The sequence below is a fragment of the Rosa chinensis genome, chromosome 2 (assembly GCF_002994745.2).
Source record: "Rosa chinensis cultivar Old Blush chromosome 2, RchiOBHm-V2, whole genome shotgun sequence".
In the NCBI taxonomy this organism is placed as follows: domain Eukaryota; kingdom Viridiplantae; phylum Streptophyta; class Magnoliopsida; order Rosales; family Rosaceae; genus Rosa; species Rosa chinensis.
In genome coordinates this window covers 16,777,730-16,801,247 of record NC_037089.1, presented here as the reverse complement: position 1 = coordinate 16,801,247, position 23,518 = coordinate 16,777,730, and positions in this window count along the sequence as shown.

The window sequence follows — 23,518 nt, the reverse complement described above, 5'->3', positions numbered from 1 at the left end:
TTATGAGTGAGGCGGTCATTCATGCCCAGGCAGAGTTTATCACATATGGAGAAACCCCACCGCCACCAGCAACACCAATAAAGTCATCTCAACCCTCCTCCAGCCATCAAGAGACCGCCAGCAAAGCCCCACTGCACCGCCAGCTGACAAGAAGAGGGAGTGGCAGCAGGGCGGGTACCAAAGCAAGAGGCAGAAAGACAACCACTACAAGGGCAACCGCCAATCCCATGGGGACAATCGCAACAAGCAGACGGAATCCTCTCAGCGGTATGCAGTGTTCACCGTCCTCACAGCCTCGTACGAGGAGATTTACAATCAGTGCAAGGATCAGATACCACCGCCACCCTCACCGAGATTCCCCAAAAAGGGTAAGCCAAGAAACACCGGCATGTGGTGCAAGCACCACGAGGACAGCGGTCACAATACCAACAGTTGCAACGCTCTCAAAACAACCATTGAGACCCTATACCGTGACGGCAAGATGGATCAGTTCAAGGTGCGCCAACCGCCACCTGTGATTGCCAACATTGAGCCACTGGGCCGCATCAACACCATCGACGGCGGGGCTCCAATCACCAACATGTCTCACAGGGCAAGAAAGCGTTACGCACGCGCCAATCACCCAAAGGAAGTCTGTAACATCCGCTACGAGAGATCCACCAAACTCCCAAAGTCGGGTTGGGAGCCCATCACCTTCTCAGAGGAGGAGGAGCGCGGAGTACATCTACCCCATGACGACCCATTCCTGATCGATGCCATTCTCGACAGATGGTCAGTAGGAAGAATCTTGGTGGATAGCGGATCTGCTGTCAATGTCATATTCAGCGGTTGTTACAACAACCTTAAGCGGAACAAGAAACTACTACAAGACCATGAGCCATTGCTTAGCTTCTCCGGCGATATCACTCAGCCGCTGGGTTCTGACTACATGCGGTTAACCATCGGCTCTAGTCCATGTATGGCGGAGGTACATACCGAATTTATAATTGTGGACTGTTTCAGTTCGTATAACGCCATCATAGGACGGCCGGCACTCAACAAGCTCAAATGCATCATCGCCGGATACATGCTTCTCATGAAGTTCCCCACACCCAACGGCACGGGCTGTGTCAGGGGAAGTCAGCAACTGGCACGAGAATGCTACTCTACCACCATTGCGCGGTCAACCCGCCGCCACGAAATCCTAACGGTAGGAAATCAGGCACCGCCACCAGATATCTTCGAGGATCCTAGGGATGAGGAGGAGAAATACGTAAGGAAGGAACCGGTCAATCCTGAAACATCGTTGAAGGTCATCAGCATCTCTGACGAGCACCCAGAGCGGACAGTCCGCATAGGAGCTCAGCTAGACCCAGAAGTGGCCGCAGAACTCACTCAATTCCTGCGGGACAACGCCGCCGTTTTCGCATGGTCATATGCGGACATGCCAGGTATCTCTCCCGAAATCATCACACACAAACTAACCATTAAGCCATCCTTCCATCCCATCAAGCAGAGGCGAAGGGCCTTCGACGAGGAGAAATACCGCGCCATAGGAGAAGAGGTCGCCAAACTCCAGGGCATTGGATTCATCCGCCAGGTAATCTATCCCCAATGGATCTCCAACCTGGTCATGGTCAAGAAGCCTAGCGGCAAGTGGCGGATGTGTGTCGACTTCAAAAATCTCAACAAGGCGTGCCCAAAGGACAGTTTCCCTCTCCCACGCATTGATCAGCTGGTTGACGCAACCGCCGGGCATGAACTCCTCAGCATGATGGACGCTTTCTCCGGCTACAATCAGATCAAGATGCATCCCAGCGATCAGGAGTGTACCACCTTCACCACCGACAAGGGCCTCTACTGCTACAATGTTATGCCTTTCGGTCTGAAGAACGCCGGTGCAACTTATCAGCGGCTGATGAATGCTATGTTCGCTGAACATTTGGGCAAGATAATCGAGGTCTACGTGGACGACATGTTGGTCAAGAGTATAAAGGCCAGCGGACACGTGGCAAACCTCAAGATCATAGTTACCATCCTCCTGGCCTATGGCATGCGCCTCAACCCAGAAAAATGCTTCTTTGGCGTCACCGCCAGCAAATTTCTGGGTTATATCGTCAGTGAACGAGGCATCGAGGCTAACCCGGACAAGGTGCAGGCCATACTCGACCTGGCAGACCCTGAGTATAAGGTACACGTCCAATGCCTCCAAGGCAAGTTAACCGCCCTTTCTCGATTCATCTCCAGGCTCACTGACAGGTGTGCCCCATTTTTCAAACTCCTCAAAACAACTCACAAGAAAGTCATCAACTGGAACCCAGAATGTCAGGCGGCGTTTCAGGGCTTGAAGGATTATCTGGCGGCAGTCCCACTACTCTCTATCCCTGTGCAAGGAGAGACACTGTTCATATACCTAGCGGTATCGGTATCAGCGGTGAGTTGCGCCATTGTCCGGCGGGAGGGACAGGACGAGCTCCCAGTTTTCTACGCCGGCAGGGGCATGAACGGGGCAGAAACAAGGTATCCACCCTTAGAGCAGCTAGCTCTTGCACTCATCGTTGCCGCCAGGCGCCTCCGCCAGTATTTTCAAGCGCACACAATCCACGTGCTGACCAATCAACCACTGAGACAGGTGATGCAGAACCCTGAACATTCAGGGCGCCTCAGCAAGTGGGCCATCGAGCTCAGTGAATTTGACATAGACTACAAGCCAAGAACCGCCATGAAGGGTCAGGCGGTAGCGGACTTCATCGCCGAGCTCACTGAGCGTCAGCCCAGTCCCAGCACGGAGAATGAGCCCGGGACGGAAATGGTCACCGCTAAGGAGCCAGCTCCCCTACAATCAGATTGGAACCTGCATGTGGACGGCTCCGCCAGCGCCAAGGCCAGCGGCGCCGGAGTCATCCTCACAGGCCCTGGGGGGCTGAATGTGGAATACGCACTAAAATTCAACTTCAAAGCCTCCAACAATATGGCGGAATACGAAGCACTCATTGCCGGCCTACTCCTCGCCATCGATTCAGGGGCTGACAGCGTCAACATCTTCAGTGATTCCCAGTTGGTCGTTAACCAGGTCAATGACAGCTTCCAGGCCAAGGACCAACAGTTAGCGGCATACTTGGGGTACGTTAAGACACTCCTCAAGAAATTCACATTTCATAACATCACACAAATCCCCAGGGAAAAGAACGCCAAGGCTGATTCACTGGCAAGGCTGGCAACCGCCCAGCCACATCAGAGTCCAGCGGACACAAGAGTGGAATGTCTTGACAAGCCAAGTATCACAAAAACCCTGGCGGAGATCTTCAACATTGAGGTCAATACCAGCTGGATGGACGAAGTCATTGAGTACAAGCGCAACGGCACATTGCCGGACGACAAAGTTAAGGCGCGACAACTCCAGCGGAGGGCAACCCGCTACAACATCCAGAACGGCAAGCTGTACCGCCAGGGATTCACCCATCCCAACCTCCGCTGCCTAACCCCAGAGGAGGGAAAGGTCGTTCTGGCAGCAATTCATAGCGGAGAATGCGGAAACCATTCAGGCGCCAGATCCTTAGCCAATCGCACAATGCGACAAGGCTATTTTTGGCCTACTCTCGGCGACGATGCCCGCCAGGTATCAAGATCATGCCACAAGTGCCAGCAATTTGCTGACATCCCGCATGCACCGGCGGAACCACTATCGGTCATCGTCGCTCCATGGATCCACTCAACTTGGGGCCTGGATCTGATGGGAAAATTTCAAACCGCCAAGGGCCAGTTCAAGTACATCATAGTGGCTATCGACTACGACAGCAAGTGGATAGAGGCGGAACCACTAACAGCAATAACTACCGCCAAGGTAATTCACTTCCTCTGGAAGAACATCTACTGCCGTTACGGTGTCCCACACACGATAATCACCGACAATGGCACACAATTCAACAACAAGGAGCTCATCTCTTTCACTGCCAACTTGGGTACTAAGATGAGTTTTGCATCTGTCGCCCACCCCCAGACCAACGGTCAGGTCGAAGCAGCAAACAAGATAATCAAAAAGCTGCTGAAGAAAAAACTCGACAAGGCAAAGGGTCTATGGGCGGCGAAACTCCCGGAAGTTCTATGGGCCATTAGAACAACCCCAACTTCCGCAACTGGTGAAACTCCTTTTTGCATGATGTTCGGAACGGAGGCTGTCCTGCCTATTGAGGTCTCTCAACCTACCGCCAGAGTCGAGGGCTACCACCCAGAGACCAACACTAACGGCATCAACCTGGACAAGGACCTCCTGGAGGAAAAGCGACACAAGGCCCACCTATGCAACCTGCAAAACAAGCAGCGGGTATCGCGTTTCTACAACGCCAGAGTCAAGGCCCGGAACCTCCAACTGGGGGACTGGGTAATGAAGGAAGTCATTCCACCGCCAACAAAGCTTCGCCCAACTTGGGAAGGTCCATACAAAATTGTGGAAGTCGTTAGCCCAGGCACCTTCTACTTAATGGACAAGGATGGCGTCACAACGACCCACCCTTGGAATACCGAACACCTTCGGTATTATTACAAATAGTCATGCCGCTACCCAAGAGCATCTTGACTTAGCTAAATTTTTGTTCAATATTTAGCTAAGGGAAGCTACCCAACGGGTACTACCCCTCTTTTGTAAACGCTGATCAGTCAGCTATCAATGAAACGAGGAATTATTCAAACCATTGTTACCAAGTCTAGCACTGAGGGCAACTGGCAACGCCAGGAATCGTCAGCGGACCACGTCCGCTACGTGGTGCACTTGGACCAATTTTAATTCCTTTAATGTTTCATTGCTTGGCAAAAGAAATATCTCTACGTCAAAACTCTAGCGGTACAAACACATCATGACAAACGTCAAACTCTGAAATTTCATTTCAGGGCTGGGACTCCCCACCCAAAATAGTTCATTATTACAGTGTCAAAAAAAAAAAAAAAAAAAAACCTATGGAAGTCTCAGCTAGCTTCAGCGGTTGTCTCCGGCTTCTCCGGCTTCAACTGGCGGCGGCACGACCGATCGGCTCGCCTGATCGGACCCTCGAGCTGTCGGACTGGGAGTCTCCATTGTACCATCCGCCCGGGTGTGTGCCTCCAGAAATCCGGCACGTGACACCTCCGACAGGGTCTGCTGGGGAGTCTGCTGGGACCTTTCCGGCGGATGGGAGCCACTTTCCCCGCTGCCCGAATGAGTACCCGCCGCAGGGGGAGGCACGACTTCTGTCTCCGGCGGGACACCCTCGACCACCGGCACGTCGGGCTGTGACGCCTTTACAAAGTCAATGGCGCCCTTCCGCGTCAACATGTCTATATTGGCCCGGGCCCCAGACTTCGCCGCTTCGGTCAATGTCTTTTTATACTCCGCCGACATCTTGAACGCTTCAACGGCGGCGGCCGCAGAAGAACTCTGTTCATTTTTCAGGCGGTTGACCTCCCCGTCCAGCCGCTGCATCTCACCCAGTCTGGCGGCAGACTCCCGCTGCACAATAATGAGCTTCTTATCTTTAGCGGCTATCCGCTCCTGCAGCAATTCGATCTCCTGCTCCAACTGAGAGACGCGTTCATTCCTCTCCAGGTCCCGCCTTATGGCCGCATTAAGCTTGCCGCGGGCGTCCGCATAGTCACACTCCGCCTTGACCAGCCCCCGCTCGGCCTCCGCCAATCTCTCCTTGGCCTCCGCCAACTCCCTCTGGAGACCTCCGATCTCTCCCCTGAGCTCTTCCTCAATCCGGGGCTGCTTAGACGCCGCCTCGAACATATCATGTAACCCCGCAGATATTTGACCAAACGCCGAGCTGAAGGGCGATTGGTCAATTGCCGTCGGGCGCGATATGCCCGCCAGACCCCCGAACCCCAGCCGCTCGCACAGATGGAAAAGGAATGCCCGCTCCCCTTCTGTCATGAATGGCGCATACTCGGCAAAGGAGTCCAGATCACTGACGGCTGCTGCCTCTCCCTCCGCCACTGCAACCTTCGACGCAGCTTGTCGAGCCTTCTTTTGTTGGCGGACTCCGATCACCACCTCTTCTTCCTCTTCCTCGACGGGGGAGTCAGGCTGCCGGCGTTTTTTCTCCAGCGCCCGTTGTGTCCCAGCAGCGGTCCTCGTCACCCGCACCGGCGGCTCACCCCGGGACTCGGTGGCAGTCTCCGTCGGCTGCACCGTCTTCTTTTGAGGACCGCGCCGGGTGGTAGGCATCCGCTCCCGCGGCCTTGTACCAACAATCCCCCTCTCCCCGCCGCCCGCTTGGGTATCCGCCTGCACTACCGGCAGGCCATCCTCACCCAGATGGGAGTGGTGCGGCATCGGCAGCTCCACCGCAACCTCGGACTGGCTCAGCACTAGCGTCTCCGGGTTCACCACCGTCTGCTGGGCCGCCAGCCCCTCGGCATACATAGCCTCCAGAAAATTTTCTATCTCGGCACGATCCATTGCTTTTTCGAAAGCGTCGCGACTAGATTTGTTACCGGGCGGGGTTTCTGAAAAGAAAAACACAAACACCCGTCAGTCCGGATCACTTACAAAAAAAAGAGGTGTGGCGGAATTGCTCTCACCAATAGAGCGAGTTAGCCCCAGGTCGACCAGCAATTCCCAACCGGTCAGAAGACGGAAGTCAAGCAAATTGCGGTTCCGCCAGCAGCCGCGGATCCTCGCCACGCGACACTCCTCTTCGCGCGTCAAAATGTACCTTAGTCCCGCTGCACAAACACAATAATCATTAGCAAAAACCGCAGGTTTGCAAAAGTTTGAACCCGCCAGCTAGTTTTAGCGGAAACCAGTTGCCAACCTCGGATGGGCTGGAATTCCGACTTAGTCTTAAACGTCGGCCCCTCCACATTCGACCTGGTGTGGTACTCCCAGCCATCTGTGGCGACGCAGAAGGTCCCCCGCCAGTAGGACATTGAGTCCCTTAGATTCTCAATCAACTTGGGCGCTCCCTGGCGGCGGCTCAGGTTCACGCACCCTCTGCAACCTCAGCGCTTCACATACACTAGCTCGTAGAAGTGAAGCACTTCCGCCACGGTAGGCCCCTCGCACCCCGACAAACGCCACAAGGAGTTCATCGCCAACATCAACCGCCACATGTTGGGACAGATCTGCCCAAAGGCAAGGCCAAACTCGCACACAAGAATTTGGAGATTGGGCACTAGCGGGAATGTCACTCCTTGGCGGAATATGGCCTCGTGCACGGCAGCACATCCCGCTGGGAGCATCGAGGCCTTCTCATCCGCTGTCGGGGGCGCAGCTTCACCGAGCCCGGCAACCGGAACGTCCGCTTCATCCGGTTAACAGCGGCGGCATCCATCCGCCCACCTGCCTCGTCGACGGCGGTGCCATCTGAGAGGTACCACGCCGACTCGACATTTTGGCCCGGCGCTTCCCCTTCGCCAGCGGAGCCGCTAGCAGCACTATTGCTCGCCAAGCGCTCGTCGCGCCTAGCAACCTCACCCGCCCTAGAGCTCTCTGGACGCGAACCACGATCCATAGCTATTTCCCAGGGGATGGTCCGAAGTGGCTCAACTTCAAGCGGTTCTGGCAGTGAGGTTCCTGCATGGGCAGACGGACGCAACGAGTCAATAAAGGTCATATCCGCCACGCTGAACGACACGTCAGACCCGGAATCCTCACTGCTCGAAATATCTATGACGTTGGCCATCCCAAACCCTAAAACCCACATCAGTTAGCACAAATACAGATCTAACCTACTCTCACATCAGATATAGCCAAAGATGCCAAGAACAACTACCCACAAAAATACCAAAACAAAAACAACCGCACGCTCAACCCAGATTAGACAGTCTAGCAAAACCCAAAACCCCAACTTTCTGTCAAACACCATAACCTCCCTCAAATCTCTCCCTACACCCTCCGAGAACAACACAGAAGCAATATCATACCATTAACAGAAATACCAAAACCCAGAAACCACCATTGCAGATTCAATGAAACAGGAAGAGGATCCGAAATACCAACCTCACGTCGAAGACTTTGGAGTGCAGCTCGTCTTCACTGACAGATTTCGTCCTCTCCAGTCCGACTACTCCACGCAAACCCGGGGATCTCCTTCGCAATTCGCAGGCGAACAAGGCTCGAAGTAGGCAACTCAGATTTGAAGATTTTCCAGAAATGTCGAAACTCGCTCAGTTCCCCCCTTTTATGTCAACATCAAGTAATCCTGAGCCGTCCGCTACAAAACTACATCACGTACCAACCGTACACGTGTCCCACGTCTTCATTAACTCCCTGGATTAGCCGAGGCGTCGCCTCGGTTACGAAATCCATCATTACTCGCATTAATGACGAGAAGACGGCTAGGCTTAGGAGACAAGCCTCCAGACGCTAACCCTCTCAGAGTTAGCCACGTGTCAACCGTCATCATTCTTTAGCTTCCAAGGGAAGTCACCACCTGACAAGTAAACCCCCAACCATGGCAAGTCTCCGCTGAGCGAAAACCCCGCTCAGCGGATCCATCCTCACTTGCATCTCCCAAGTGACGGAGTCTCCGCTGAGCGAAACCCCGCCAGCGGATCCTCACTTGTCATCTTCCAAGTGACGGAGTATCCGCTGAGCGAAACCCCGCCAGCGGATCCTCACTTGCATCTCCCAAGTGACGGAGTCTCCGCTGAGCGAAACCCCGCCAGCGGATCCTCACTTGCATCTCCCAAGTGACGGAGTCTCCGCTGAGCGAAACCCCGCCAGCTGATCCTCACTTGTCATCTTCCAAGTGACGGAGTCTCCGCTGAGCGAAACCCCGCCAGCGGATCCTCACTTGCATCTCCCAAGTGACGGAGTCTCCGCTGAGCGAAACCCCGCCAGCGGATCCTCACTTGCATCTCCCAAGTGACGGAGTCTCCGCTGAGCGAAACCCCGCCAGCTGATCCTCACTTGTCATCTTCCAAGTGACGGAGTCTCCGCTGAGCGAAACCCCGCCAGCGGAGCTTCTCTCCTCATTTGGTAAACGGGGCGTCCTCCGCTACACAGCGCACCGCTGGCTGACCCCATTTCTCATCTGACAAGCTGCGTACTTTATTCAGCGCAACACCGCTCAATAAAATACCACCAAGCACGTCTACTTGACGCTGCTTCCTGCTACATCTAGCGGGGGGACTTCCGCCAGCGGCGGATCCCGAGGCCACGCCTCTCTGACAACGCCGCCACGCGGGGTTACGGTCAGAATGTCCCTACGGGACACGGGGACTAGTCAACAGTCTACGACAGCCCTGATCAGGTACGTTGACCCCCGTCACCTGGGTGCTAAGATTGGGCTCGCAACCCAACACCCTCTGCTCCGTGCAGCGCTGCTCCGTGCAGCTCCCCCTCAACAAACAATAACAACGACCATCCGGAGGTCCATCTTAGCCGGGGAGTGGGGGACTCCCTGGGGGGCCTAGCAGGGGCCCACCCGAAAGGGCACAAAGCATTTGCTCAGTAAATCCATGGTTGACAACGCACTGACGCTAATTATGCTTCTGCAAAGTCTAGCGGGAGAAACGCTTCAAACCGCCGATCAACTCCCCAACCAAGATTGCCCTCCTTGACTGGGGATTTGGGGGACTTGTACATACATGTCCAATTGCAAGCATAATTAGCTATAATGAGCCACGCTCATGGTACCACCAGGGGTACCAACGCCCACCATATGAGTGACTGGCGTAAAGACAGTTAGCCGGGTTACCGCCTGAGCCCCGGATCAACCCCAAAGCACCGCCGACGCGCCGCCACGCGCCGTGTCAAGATGGCATCAGAAGCTACTGAAACTGGGAACTGAAGCACATCAGTCCCACATCGAAAACAAAGAGAAGATCATCCTCTTCCTCACCTATAAAAGGTTCTCTCCTCTCTCCTCATTAATGACGCATTCAATACTTACCTACTGTTACTTTGTCAACATAAATACATTGACTAACTTAGGCATCGGAGAGTTGAAGACCGCCCGGCGCGGTCTCCCTCTGACGCCCATTGTATTTTATTTGACAGGTAACGGGAACCACTCACAACAAAGGTATCGATCCGCCCGCCGGATCAGCGTTAACTAAGGTCCAGCTACCGCTAGACTTTTAGACATTAACAGTTTGAATTAAGGTGAACAATCCGAAGGTGGATGAATTAATATCGATAGGAATTAATTGTAACGGTAATGTTCGGTGGAGTTTTGACCAGTCTTGACCGGTCAAGAAAAACAACGGGTGTAAACCCATGTCCAGTGGCAGTGAACAGTATCTTGACTGGTCGAATTCTTGACTTCTCGACCTTGACATTTCTTGACTACGGGTGAACTTGCTCTAAAGAAAGAAAAGGGCACTAACTTGTTTTTATATGGTCGGTTCAAAATGACATGTGCTAGAGTTTTAAACAGCTGGCAATTGTCTTTTCCATCATAATACAAACTACAATCTGTTCATAGCACATTAGCTATTAGTACATCCATGTTATACAGACCGCTTCAGAACAAATATGTAGCCTCAAATGATGATAAAATTATGTATGTTAAGCCAAAACCGAAAACGTGCAATCTTTAAACTGGTTTATTTATATCTTCTAAAGACTAGGTACTTGAATTGTTTATTTATGGATTTTCTTGAAGCAATATCATATCACAATAAGGTTGTACTACCTTTGTATCCTCTTAGGTTAAAAGAAAGAGCAGACCAAATTGGAGGAAGAAGGAAGTATGTGAGGAATATTACTCCAACAGTTCCAGTAATCACAACAGGATCCGCTGATGAAATGGTCTCGACAGTTGATGAAGCAATGGGCTTGGCATCTTGAATTACTTTGGTGGTCTGTCCTGCTGCATCACCTATCATCTGGGACCAAATATATCATGCAATAAATATACTGAATTCAACAAACGGGTGAATAGTATACAAATCCACCTTATAGTTATCTATTGCCAATACATCAATTTAAAATCTCAATTTCCCCACATTAGAGTATATGAAAATAGTTCGAATGTTCCACTAGTGATAAATGAGTCCACCTTATAGTTATCTATTGCCAATATACTCATGTTGTTTACATTCTATCAATCACAGTCTGCATAACAGAACCACAAAACAAGATCTGAAAAATCAAAAGAGCTAAGTGAGGCATTTAATCAAATACCTGCAAACACTAAGGGCACCCAAGCACTATTTGACCCATCTCCAAACTTCACAACCCATTCAATTTATACCAGCCTATGCACTTGTAAATGCTTTCAATCAATATATTCATGCTTGGTGACCTTGGGTTGTTTGACAAACCATTATTCAATTTCTCTTCTCCATTCGTAAAGTTTTTTATTCTGTTTTGGTATTAAGCCGCCAGAAATCACGAACACGGTGACTGACGTCATACTCAAAACATCAATTGTTCAAAACTCCAGCAAAATCAAAAACTAATGATAGTATGAGTAGAGCACGACAAGAGGATTAATTTTCCTACCTCATGCAAGTCAATCGGTGGCCGGAAATCGCCACGAAGTCACCGAAGCAGTAGGGTCTTCTCGGCGTTGATTCTCTCTCCAAAGTCGAAATTTTTTTATCCATGTTCCTGATATTCAAGAAGAGAAAAGAAACTTGAAGAGAGGAAGCTTGAAGTTCTGGGTGAGAGGAGAGGAAGAAAGACATGAAAGGGAAAGAGAGTGAGAGAGAAAGAGAGAGAAATAATAAAAAATAAAAGACAGAAGGAGAAGAAGCTGTCAAATTTGACAGAGGAGAGTCTTTTGTCAAATCCATGTGTAAAAGGCATATGGGTTGGAATATAGATTGGTCGGTCAAAAGTAACCGTTAGATGTCCATCTGGCAAAAGACCTATCTGTTGGAGATGGTCTTGGTAGTCAAACGAGTTGTATAATTCTCAAATGCATTCAAACGCCTGGTGTGCAACTCAATTTTTGATTCTCAGTTAGCTATTTATGAATACCTTTTCAAATTTTATTCAATATCTCCGATAGGCTATCGCCTTCGTGGTTCATCTAATTGTTTTCATTTTCATTTAATAATTTTTTTAATTTAAAGAATATAATAAAATATGAGTAGAGCTCAAAACTAGTTCTATGTACACGTATTATAATAAATAATTCTACAATGTACATGATGAATTAATGCTCCATGTTACTTGACATCATCTTAAATATGAGTGTCATCCTCAGACTCTGATATAACTTATTTTACAGGACCCGTGTCTGATTTCACCATGAAATCCGAAGTGCCCATGCGGGGCCCACTTTAGAAATAACTCTATCGAAAATTCAACAAAATCACTCCTAAAATGGACTATCCAAAACCCGTGGAGAGATTTCAACACTTCTCAAAATTCACAAATACACAAATAATTAATTGATAATCAGAGCAATCTAACAGTTCCACAGAATAGACAAAATAAAAGGAGAGGATAGATAAATTCTACAATGAGGAAGCAGTGACAACTATGCCTCAACTCCATGTTCGCCTGACTTCAACTAGCCTAATCTGCAAACTGGACATTCGAAAACAAAGGGCCCAAGAGGAAAGCATGTAAAACGTTAGCGTGAGTGACAAAAATAACTACTTGTAATAAATGAAGTAAAAGAGATGTTTATAAAATTATTTTCTTTAAACCACAAATTTCGTAAAAGCAGATCAGCCCTGCTGGTTAAGTACACATAATATACACATATAACATGGGGAAGATAAACATCACCATACAATAAAAAAGCCTCCCAGGCTCAAGTCGGAGCCTTCCAAGCTCTATGCTCGACTGCAACTCACAAACACCAAGTGAGAATGACGCCTAAACAAAACTCTCAACTGCAACCCACGTGAGAAGGAGACTAGATAAATCAACCCAAGTATGGTGAAGAAAAGCATTCGAAAAACCGTAAAATCCATAAAGCGTTCCCAAAATCTCGCAATAAATAATGATCACAGGAAAAACTTGAGTACGATTCTCAACCATACTTGGAAAACCTCACAACAATACTCCAAACTTGAGAGGCATAAAATAAATCAATGCAATTATAAATCTCAAAAAGATTTCCTCGAATCAATAAATAATTATGCGAGATTAAAGCAAGTTCACAATTCAAATGATAATCATTTCTCGGAGATAAATCATCAGAAAGCTTTATGTCAAAACAAACAGTAAAGCAAGGCCTTTCCCGATCATGAACATCGAAGTAAATCATGATTAAAACTCCAAAATCCAAATATATACTCAAATGATAATTAAAACTATTTCTTTAGAAAATATTGCATGCATGTATTTATTTAAACAAAAAGTCCACTCACAATACAACTTAGGCGATCACGGGTAGGGAATTATTCATCAAGCAAATGCTCGGTACGTTGTTCTCTACACATAAGTATATCTTAAATAAACGAACGGAAGGTCTAAACTAAAATTACAATGATCAAACCGAAAAATAAAAATCATCGACCCCCTGAAACCTTAAAGTTCCAAAACTCCTTGGAGTTAAACCAAACTTTACAAAAATCATCATTTCATCAATTCTAGCATTCTAGAACAAAAACGAAGGAAATCTAACGGTTGGATTTCCATAAATCACCACCGAAATTCCAAACTCCAGTTATCTTCGATCGATACCCAAACTTCTCTGAAATCTACCAAATTCATATATACAAGTTCTACGTGCTAAAAACATCACAACCACCAAAATTAGAAGGCCAAAATCGGCCCCACGATCCCCCACTGCCGTCGACTCTGACTTCAAATTGGGTCACAATACCTATGCCAAAAAGTTCATCTCAACATCCCTAACAACTTTCACAACTACAACTAAGTCCAATTCAAAACATATAGGCCGGAATTTACCTCGAAAAGGAAGAGGCCGTAATTTCTCCAAAAACTTTTGAAGCTCAACTCTCCCTCCTCGCTTTGATTTGGTTCAAGCCACTTGGAGGGATTGCTAGATGTTGGAAGAGCTCCAAAAATCAACAAGACTTGCCGCAGGAGGTAGCCGGAAACTCAAGTTCTGACCAGTTACCCGAAACGGTGACGGTCGTCGTGTTCTTCACCTTACTGCACCTTCTATGGCTCAAATCACATCGCACCACACCACTACCACAGATTGAAAGAGGAAGGGAAAAGGTTTCAAACGGAACTGGTGGCGTTCGGATTGGTCACCGCACGGCGGAGTTCCGGCCTGTTGAAGAATTCGGGTCTGGTCGGGTTGGGTTCGCGGGTCAGCAAAGATAGAAAAGGGTTAGGGTTTCCGAATGAGAATGGAAAGTTTCCATTTTCATCATGCTATTTATAGAAACTTTCTGAAACAGTAACTTCCACTTTTTTGACCATAACTTCGTCATACGAACTCCGATTTGGACGTGTCACAGATCCACGAACTCAGTTCTCTACAACTTCCGTGAAAATTTTTTCTCAAAAGGTGAATGATATTAAAAGTTAACTTTTTGGAGCCCCTAAAAGTGTCGAAATGAAGTTAAAAGTGAAAGTAATTATCTTGTATCGTCCGAATGATTAGTAAACTGGGGGTACGAGATTAATCATTGTTACTTAGGCTCTATTCTTATTTTTTCTCCAAAATTTTTCTACCATCAAACAATAATTTTTAAACACTTCTAGAATTAATGGAACTCATAAAAATCATGATGCATATTTTTAATAATTTTCAAAGTCGATAAACAAGAAAATCCATTAAAACAAATCAAGTGGAACATCTTTCAAAAATCATGCTCTAGGAATGATAAGATTATCGTACAGAAGAATTTGAAGAGAAAATAGTGTTAACAAAATTTAACATGTTTTGGCATGCCGTTCCATTCCACGAGTGCACCATAGTGCCTCCCAAAGTGTCAAACTATGCAAATCCCCAATTGTCATGTTTCTTAATCTTACAATAGTAAATCATGATATTTCAAAATGTGTTCCTATTGCCAAAGTACCGAAATCAGTCACGGATTTTTTTTTTAAATGATTTTTCTATGTCGAAACATGAGTAAATTCATATATAAAAGCTTGTTCGATATTTTGATGTTCCACAAATCCAAAATTTTAAAAACCATATTTTACTTCATGAATAATTGAATGCTAAGATCATGGCGTCTGTGAATTTCAGTGGATTCGTAAAATTTAAAAGATGACCTCATGACATGTCTAAACATGCTAAATCATGTCAATTATTATTTTTATTCAAATTCCTCCACGCAATGAACTCATCTTTCAGAAAACATGATTGTCAAAATAGTATATCAATTGACAAAACTCAAAATAATCCGCCCGTTGTTTCTTCAATCCCAAAGCCTCACACTTTCTTAGTCAGCTCAATCTCTGCAAAACAGCAAGGACTTGAAGCCTCTCAAGTCCTTTCTCGTGATCCATGGACTTATCAACAATATTTCTGTGATAGAACAATATATTTTTCATGTACTGTTTTCATCTGGGTGCTTCACCAGAGATGTCGGGATCATTGGGTTTGCAGATGACCCGCGATCCCGATCGCGCGACCCAAAAAGTGGTACAATCGTGAACCAGATCAGTAATTCCAGCAGCCTTACCCGGCATCAGGTCAGGTGTTCTTCAAGAATCAAGACTTCGTCGTCGGCAGGATCTCTGAAGAAGCTTATATGCTACTATCCCAAAATCTCTGAAGAAGCTGCTATGCTTTCTTTTCTGTGAATAATAGCATTTGAGTTTATCCTCTTTTTGTTTTTTTGAAGAAGATAATGACTCAGACCAAAAAAACAAAAAGAGAAGAAGATAATGACTATTCCGATAGAAAAAAGAAGATAATATCTTAAAGATTTCTATCCTAAATTCTCATTACCTCTAATATCTAATTTTAATTGTTTACAAACTTAGATACACATTTACGCAAGCGTACGTATCATTGTCAAGATAGGGAAGTATTAAGCCAAAATTATCGTACCACGGGGATCAGTGGCTAACCCACAATCCTTGTGTAGTCGGAACTAGAGTCACTAAGAAAACAAAAGAAAAATAAAGTAAATAAAATAAAAAATCTAATCTAAGGCACCAAGCCTTAACAATGCTCGGCTTTGGTTCTCACCAAAGCCTAATCAAAATTAAGAGCCTAGTGATGACTATTTACAATGAGGTAGAAATTGTCATTAAATATTGTGATTGTAATTTTCTAAAAAGACTAAGTCAAAAACTAAATTAACAACAACAATTAAAAACAAAGAAAAAAAATAAAAGAGAGATAGGTTTGGGTACTAGCTAGGGATCACTCTCTAGCAATTTCAATGCAACAAACGCATTTCAAGCAAACAAACATATCTTCATGAGAACCAAATCCTGTACTTAATGCCGGTCAAGGTCACTAAGCCGAATTTCCTTAAGGGTATTCACATTTTCGATTAGGAAAAATATGAACTATCTAATTCATGAGTTAGTACCTTATTAGGGCTACCAAAACATGAACTAAAGGTGTAGAGCTCTAGAAATTAGGGATTTAAGCATGCAATAGTTATAACCTAAAATGTAACGATTACTTAGTTCTCTACCTAATGCCGGTTAAGGCCACTAAGTTAATTTCTTTTATTTGGTATCCATTCTTCCTGTTAAGGCAAGAATGAACTCTCTAACCCTAATCACCATGCCTTGCTAGGGCCACAACATCTAGGATTGAAGGCAAAGGGCACAAGAAAATAGGAACGTAGGCAATCCTTAATTCTCGATTAAGCAACTACTTGACACACCATACTAATTACATGAAGCTAGTGAACAAAAGATCCACCAATTGTATCACACATCACAAATCTCAACACATAACAAGAGAGTGGTTAATTCCCTAAAATTCATGCATCAAGAATCAATTGACATAGTAATTAGAGTGCACCCATATGAAAATGCATTATTTATCACTTGAAATATATGGCCATTACATCAAAATTGAGCTAGAGTTAGAAACCCTAGCTCCCAAAAGTGACTACTCACACATATTTATGAACATCAAAATTACAAAATTCAAATAGCAAAGAGTAGAGAAGTGTAGAAGAAAACAAGAATAGTCACAAATAGCTATGAAGCTAGCATGACTAGCCTTGAATTACAACCCCACAAAATACCAAAATCTTGAATCTTGTGGAGATTGAGCTCCTTGATGAATCCTTGAAGCTTTGTGTGAGTAGTCCTTCAAATTTCAAAACAAAATATAAAGAAAAGAGGGAAAAAATGGAGGGGAAGAATAGGAGAGTGAGAGCAGCCCAAAGGCTGCCCCCAATTGTAGTGTGCAGCGTTGTTGGCTCGAAGGGGAGGAATGAGAGTATATATATCCCTCCTCGTTGGTCTTGTCGTCTAAGAGCTAAAGAAATAGATGAGCTCTGCATGTCAACACTTAATTGGTGGGCCAAAAGCAAAACAAAATGTGTGCGTGAGCGAGTGTACGATAAATATCTGGGAGCCTTCAGTTCGTGAAAGGAAGAAGAGGTAAGGACTTGATGATTAATTGAATGAAGGCCACGTGCTAATAGCGTTTGGCAAGTGAATGAAAAGGAAAAATTGCCACGTGTCAAGTGAGCAATTAATCAATGGGTAATTAAGCCAAAATTTCATTGTGTGCTGCATGTTTTGTGTATTGCTTAGTTAATCAATTAAGCTTAATTAATCAATTAAGCTTAATTAAGCGATTAACATATCCACAATTTCGTCCTTTCATCGAAAACTCAAATTTTCACCATTTTCAAGCCATTTTTTTTCTCGTTTTCTCAATTCTGCTTATTTCCTACAAAAAAATAAAAGTAGATTAATTACATAATAATTGATTTGAAGATTAGTTTAATTCAAGCGTTTTAAGTATAATTACATGCATAGAAATGCGTGTAATCACACCCTTCCAAATTAATGTGGTTTTCCTAGAATATGTATAAAGGTTATTTATGTAAAAAAAAATTATTTATTATATGTATGGTTATCTATTTATTATTTTTTCATAATTATGTTTATCATATGTAATTTATCTTAATTTGATTAGAATTTTTAACTATTATATCATATCTACCGCGTACCATAGAAACTGGCGTACTACGTAGTACCCGTACCTCAACGACTTGTGATCCAGGTAACACTGGCTTCACATTTAGCTCTCTCTCTACATACCAACAAATCAAAAGGCCAAATCTTGGTTTACAGAACCTGATAATCAGGTGCCTTTGCAATCATGACTTATATGTGCGTATCTGAATTCTCGGTGTTCAGGTTGGCCTTAAGATGATTTCACATTTCCGTTTATGATTAAGGCTTGTCTAGCTTTGGGTGTTGTTAAGATTGGAACCTTCAATAAGCCTACTCAAGTCTCTGCTGGGTGCTTGTAGAATCATGGAAATATTGAATTTGGAGAGAAAATTGGTGGGTTTCTCTCTGAATTGGACCCAGAAAATTCAACACCACTTAAATGCAACAACTGGAAGATTCATAGACTGATGCTGAGGTCAAGGATGGAAGAGAGATGATTGAGAAAAATACCTGGATTTAGTCTTCTCACGCGACATCAAGGCATTGCCTTGAACAGTTCCTATATAGATTCTTGTACAAAGAACCTATACGAAATAGAGTTAGGATCAGATTTTTCTTCCCTACCTTCACAATCAAGTGTCTATCCTCTCTTCATATAACCAACATCAACGTTGGAGTTTCCTGTGCAAGACCAACTTGGAGCATTGTTGAGTACTTGGGTAAGGAACCAAAAAGTGCTCTGTGAGAGGCTAGAGAGTGAATAGTGAAGAAGCTTGTGATGCCTTGGAAATTCATTATTAATATTTGATGATTTTCTTGAAATTATTAATTTGATTGTTTGGATGATTTCGTTATGTGGAAGTATTTCGGACAAATAAGTACTTGAAACACCTTATTTTCGAGGGGTCAAAGGGTTGACTTTTTATCCGTTTGGTTTCTCAAAAAACTTCATTCACGAAAGTCATAGAACGCGTCGATACAAGTTCGTGGACATGTGGCACACTAAAATCGAAGTTGGTATATGAAAGTTATGGTCAGCAAAAGTTTCTGCCATTTTTAGAAATCACTATAAATAGGAATTTCCGTTTTGGGAAATTCATTAATTTCATTTTTGGAAAGTTTCCCAAACCGCAAACCAAAAAAGCTCTCTTCTCTCTCCTAATTTTCGACTGACCTGACCCGTACCAGACCGATCTAACCCGGCTTTTCCGGCGACCTCTAGCGGCGAGACCTGGCCAGACCTCTTCGCCTCCTTGTTCTGATCCTCCTAGTGGTGGCCTCTAGCGTCGATTCTCGGTCATGGTTGTGCAGCAAAGCGGCGAACCCGAGTGCAGTAGGACCCGGTCAGAAATCTCAGTTCCGGCAACGACAGCGGCTCAAACTTGGCTTCTTGAGTTCATAGGAGCCTCCCCTGTCATGAAGAGAAATTGAAATTGCTTAATTGAAGTGAATAATTGATTACAAAGGAGAACACATATTTAAACTACTACAAGCATAAAGATGCCAAACAAGGCGTCGGAGACAAGATTTTTGTCTTGATGTATTTGCTCCAGATTTGTCTTGGCTCATAGCATAAGGATGGACCTTGGCATGCTTGTGAGGAGAGTCTAGAATTGCTTCAGGCTTCTGTCTATTCTTGTGCTTCAGATATGGTAGAGAATCTTGTCAGATAGTCCACTGCATTGCTTGTATGTTTGCTAGTATGTTGATATCAGTTTTCAATCCTAAATTAGGATTATGCTTAGTTTCCAACCCCATACACTTAACATGTCAATCCTTGGTGGTTGTTTGAAGCGATTTACATGGGAATTGGTTCAACACGAGGTGAACAGTGATCCTTGGCTTGTGAACTTGATTTTGGCCGATCTAGGCTGAGTTGGTTTAAACCCCAAGTATTAAAGTTGTTCTATTTGGTGTTCTTGACATTTTGGAAAGTTAGATTAAGATGGTTTTAAGTTTTGGCCGGTGGTGATTGTGGTGGTTATGCCACCACTTGTGGCGGTCCTTTGGCAGCGTTCCGACCATGTCAGGGGTAGTTTCTGGTTTTATATATAATCTACTCGTCGATACGAGCGTTTCGATATATAATACGCAATTTTTGGAGATCATATAAATATGTTATGGTTTTTACCGTTTTTGATAGTTTCGGTTATTGATCCGTGAGGATCTTGAGGTGAGTAATCTCACAATGTTCATTTACGAACGGAGTTACCTTTATCATTTTGAGAGTTATTTAATTAATTGCAAACTATAGTTGGTATTAGTGGCATTCCTGAGTAAATGACTATGTGTGTGTGTGTGTGTGTGTATATGTATATTTATATATTTACGTGAAATATGTATATTCTTATGGGTTGATGGGTGATTTAAACAATATGTATGATGGGTTTCATTCTATTATTTTGAGACTTGACTTTTTGGGAAACATTGTTTTACGAATTGAGAATTTCTATTGTTTGAAAAGTGTCAAGATTTGGTGTAAGTTGCTTTACTGAGATTTGAATGTTTTGATCTAATGACTGGGGGTCTGAATATCTGAGAGTCACATATGGTGATTTCTCCTTTTAATTTGATTTAACATTTTGAGTCCAGTGTGACTTGCTTAATATTTTGAATCTGATGACCGGGGGTCTAGAGATTCGGAGGTCACGGGGTGACATATTCTTTTGATTTGGTTTAATATTTTGGGTCCAGAGCGACTTGCTTAATGTTTTGATCTAGCGACCGGGGAAGTCTGATGATCGGAGGTCACGGGGTGACATCTTCTTTTAAGAGTTGAGTAACATTTGGTCATGAGTGACCACTTTTAAATGTTTTAATCTGACGACCAGGGAGGTCTGAGGATTCGAGGTCACTCCCAGTGACCTCAAGCATATATATCAGGACTTCACGCCTTTGGCCGGGTGAGTGGATACGATCAGTTAGAGATCTAGTCTGTTATCATTGTACATAGGCCTGGCAACGTGCGGGTATAGTGCGGGTACGGTGCGGGTTCTTAACGGGTCGACCCGGTAAGAACCCGTTAGCTTAACGGGTTTCGGGGGCCAAACCCGGCGGGTTTGTGGGTTTTCCGTTGGAACCCGTTAAAACCCGTAAACATTTTTAAAAAAAAAACTTTTTATCAAAGCAATTAAAACCAATTAAGACTTATGTATATAACCCCTCATTTGCCATTTTCTCTATATGAACTTTTTTGGTTTTCTATTTTGAAATTTTTTATTTTCTATCTTTTTAGATTTTTTTCCTTTCCTTTTTTGACAAAAAATAATTCACAAATCACAATTATACGACGATCCAACGGTCGGACCCTCACAGATCACCTAGAGGATCATCTTTACCATTTTATGCGATGATCTAACGGTCGGATCCTAACGGATCGCCCTTAGGTTCATCCTCTCAAAATTATACGAAGATCCAACGGTCAGATCACCTAGAGGATCATTTTTACCGATTTATACGATGATCCAACGGTCAGATCCTCACGAATCGCCCTTAGTTTCATCCTCTCAAAATTATACTACGATCCAACGGTCAGATCCTCACGGATCACCTAGATGATGATCTTTACTGATTTATACGATGATCCAACGGTCAGATCCTCACGGATCGCCCTTAGGTTCATCCTCTCAAAATTATACAAAGATCCAACGGTCGGATCACCTAGAGGATCATCTTTATCGATTTATACTATGATCCAACGGTCAGATCCTCATGGATCGCCCTTAGGTTTATCCTCTCAAAATTATACGAAGATCCAACGGTTGGATCGTCCCAGATCGCCCTTAGAATCATCCTTACAAAATTATATGACTATCCAATGGTCGGATCCTCACGGATCGCCTTTTGAATCATCTTTGCAAAATTATACGAAGATCCAACGGTTGGATCGTCCCAGATCGCCTTTAGAATCATCCTCACAAAATTATACGACGATCCAACGGTCGAATCCTCACGGATCTCCTTTTGAATCGTCTTTTCACAATTATACGAAGATCCAATTGTCGGATCCTCATGGGGAATAAGAAAAATTATAAAAATGCCCTGGTTGAAAGAAAAAAAAATAAAAAAAAATGGGGAACCCGTATGGGTAATGGGAAATGGATTTTTGGGAAGGATTTTGAGTTAACGGATTCCAATGGGTTCCAACGGGTTTAGCCCGGATTAATAAACGAGCGGGTTTGTGCGGGTTTTTAGCGTGCAAGTATAGTGCGGGTTTGCGGGTTACGGGTTTAAATGCCAGGCCTAATTGTACATCATGGGGAGCTATTTGATGCTCATGAGTACGTGTTTTAAAAGGGAGTTTCAGGGATTTTTTATTTTAAATGTCCAAGTGGGACTTGTGGTCATATTGAATTATCAGAGTTTCAATTAATATGATTTGTCACGGGGTGACTTTTGTTGTGTTCTTTGGGGAAAAACATATTTAATTGTCAGAGTTTCAATTAATATGATTTGTCACAGAGTGACTTTTGTTGATTTGAGAACGTATTTTAAAAGGGAGTTTCGGGGAATCTTCTTTTAAACATCCCAAGTGGACTTGTGTTTCATATTTATATGTCAGAGTTTCAATTATTATGATTTTACCACGAGTGACTTTTGTTGTTTTGTTTTGGGAAAAGAATATTGTTTTGGGAAGCATGGTATTTGCTCATTTTTCTCGAGTTGAAAGGTTTTATTTGTTTTGGTGTGAGTTGTGTGGAGTTTTGTTTTGAGTTACTCATATGAACTTTCATAAGCTTATCGGGTTTGTTAATTATGTGGCAACCCAGTGCATTATTCAATGGTGTAGGGGTTAATCCTATAAGTCAGGGTAATCGTGGCTGAAACTGAGGTAGCGTGCTAGCAGCTTTACGGTAGGGAGTCAATTTTGTGACTTTACCGTTATTAAGACTTCCGCTTGTAGTAAGCTCTGAGGAGCATTTACTTATTATTTTGTTGTGACAATTTAATTAGTAAACTTGTGTAATATATGACTCTGCGGAGTTTAAAGGAAAATTTTTTTTAGATATTTTGTATTGATGACTGGACCATCACGCATGTATGATTATAAGATTATATATTGATTTTTAAGTGTGTTTAAAAATCGGGGCGTAACAAAGCTACTTGGTCGGAGAAATGGAAAGGCTAGCTGGAGGGGTTTCCTCTGTTTATATATGGTCGGTTCAATGTGACATTTGCTGAAGCTGTAAAAAGCTAGCATTTTTTGACTTTTCACTTTTGCATCATTATGCTAAGCTGTTAATGGGTCCATAATCCATTGCTACATGTTTATAATCATGTGATCGAGTATCCAATTTAAGGTACCTATCCAATTTATTAACACTACCTGGTACTTACTTTTGTCCTTTTTGTGCGGAGAAAAGTCATTGTGCTACTATAACTAGCTAGACGACACATATATAATGTGAAAGACTAAAAGGACGCGTTTGGAATTGAAGGGGTTGTAAACAGCTGGTTGTTGTACTATATAAAGTAAACAGTTTGGTCAAGTCTATGCAAGTGGGGAACCAAGTTCACGACCAAACAACCTTTGATTCTCACTTCGCTATCCATATTAAGTTATTAACTGTAACTTGTCAATTAGTGAACTCAATGATTTAAATGAACTCTTCAAAAAACTAA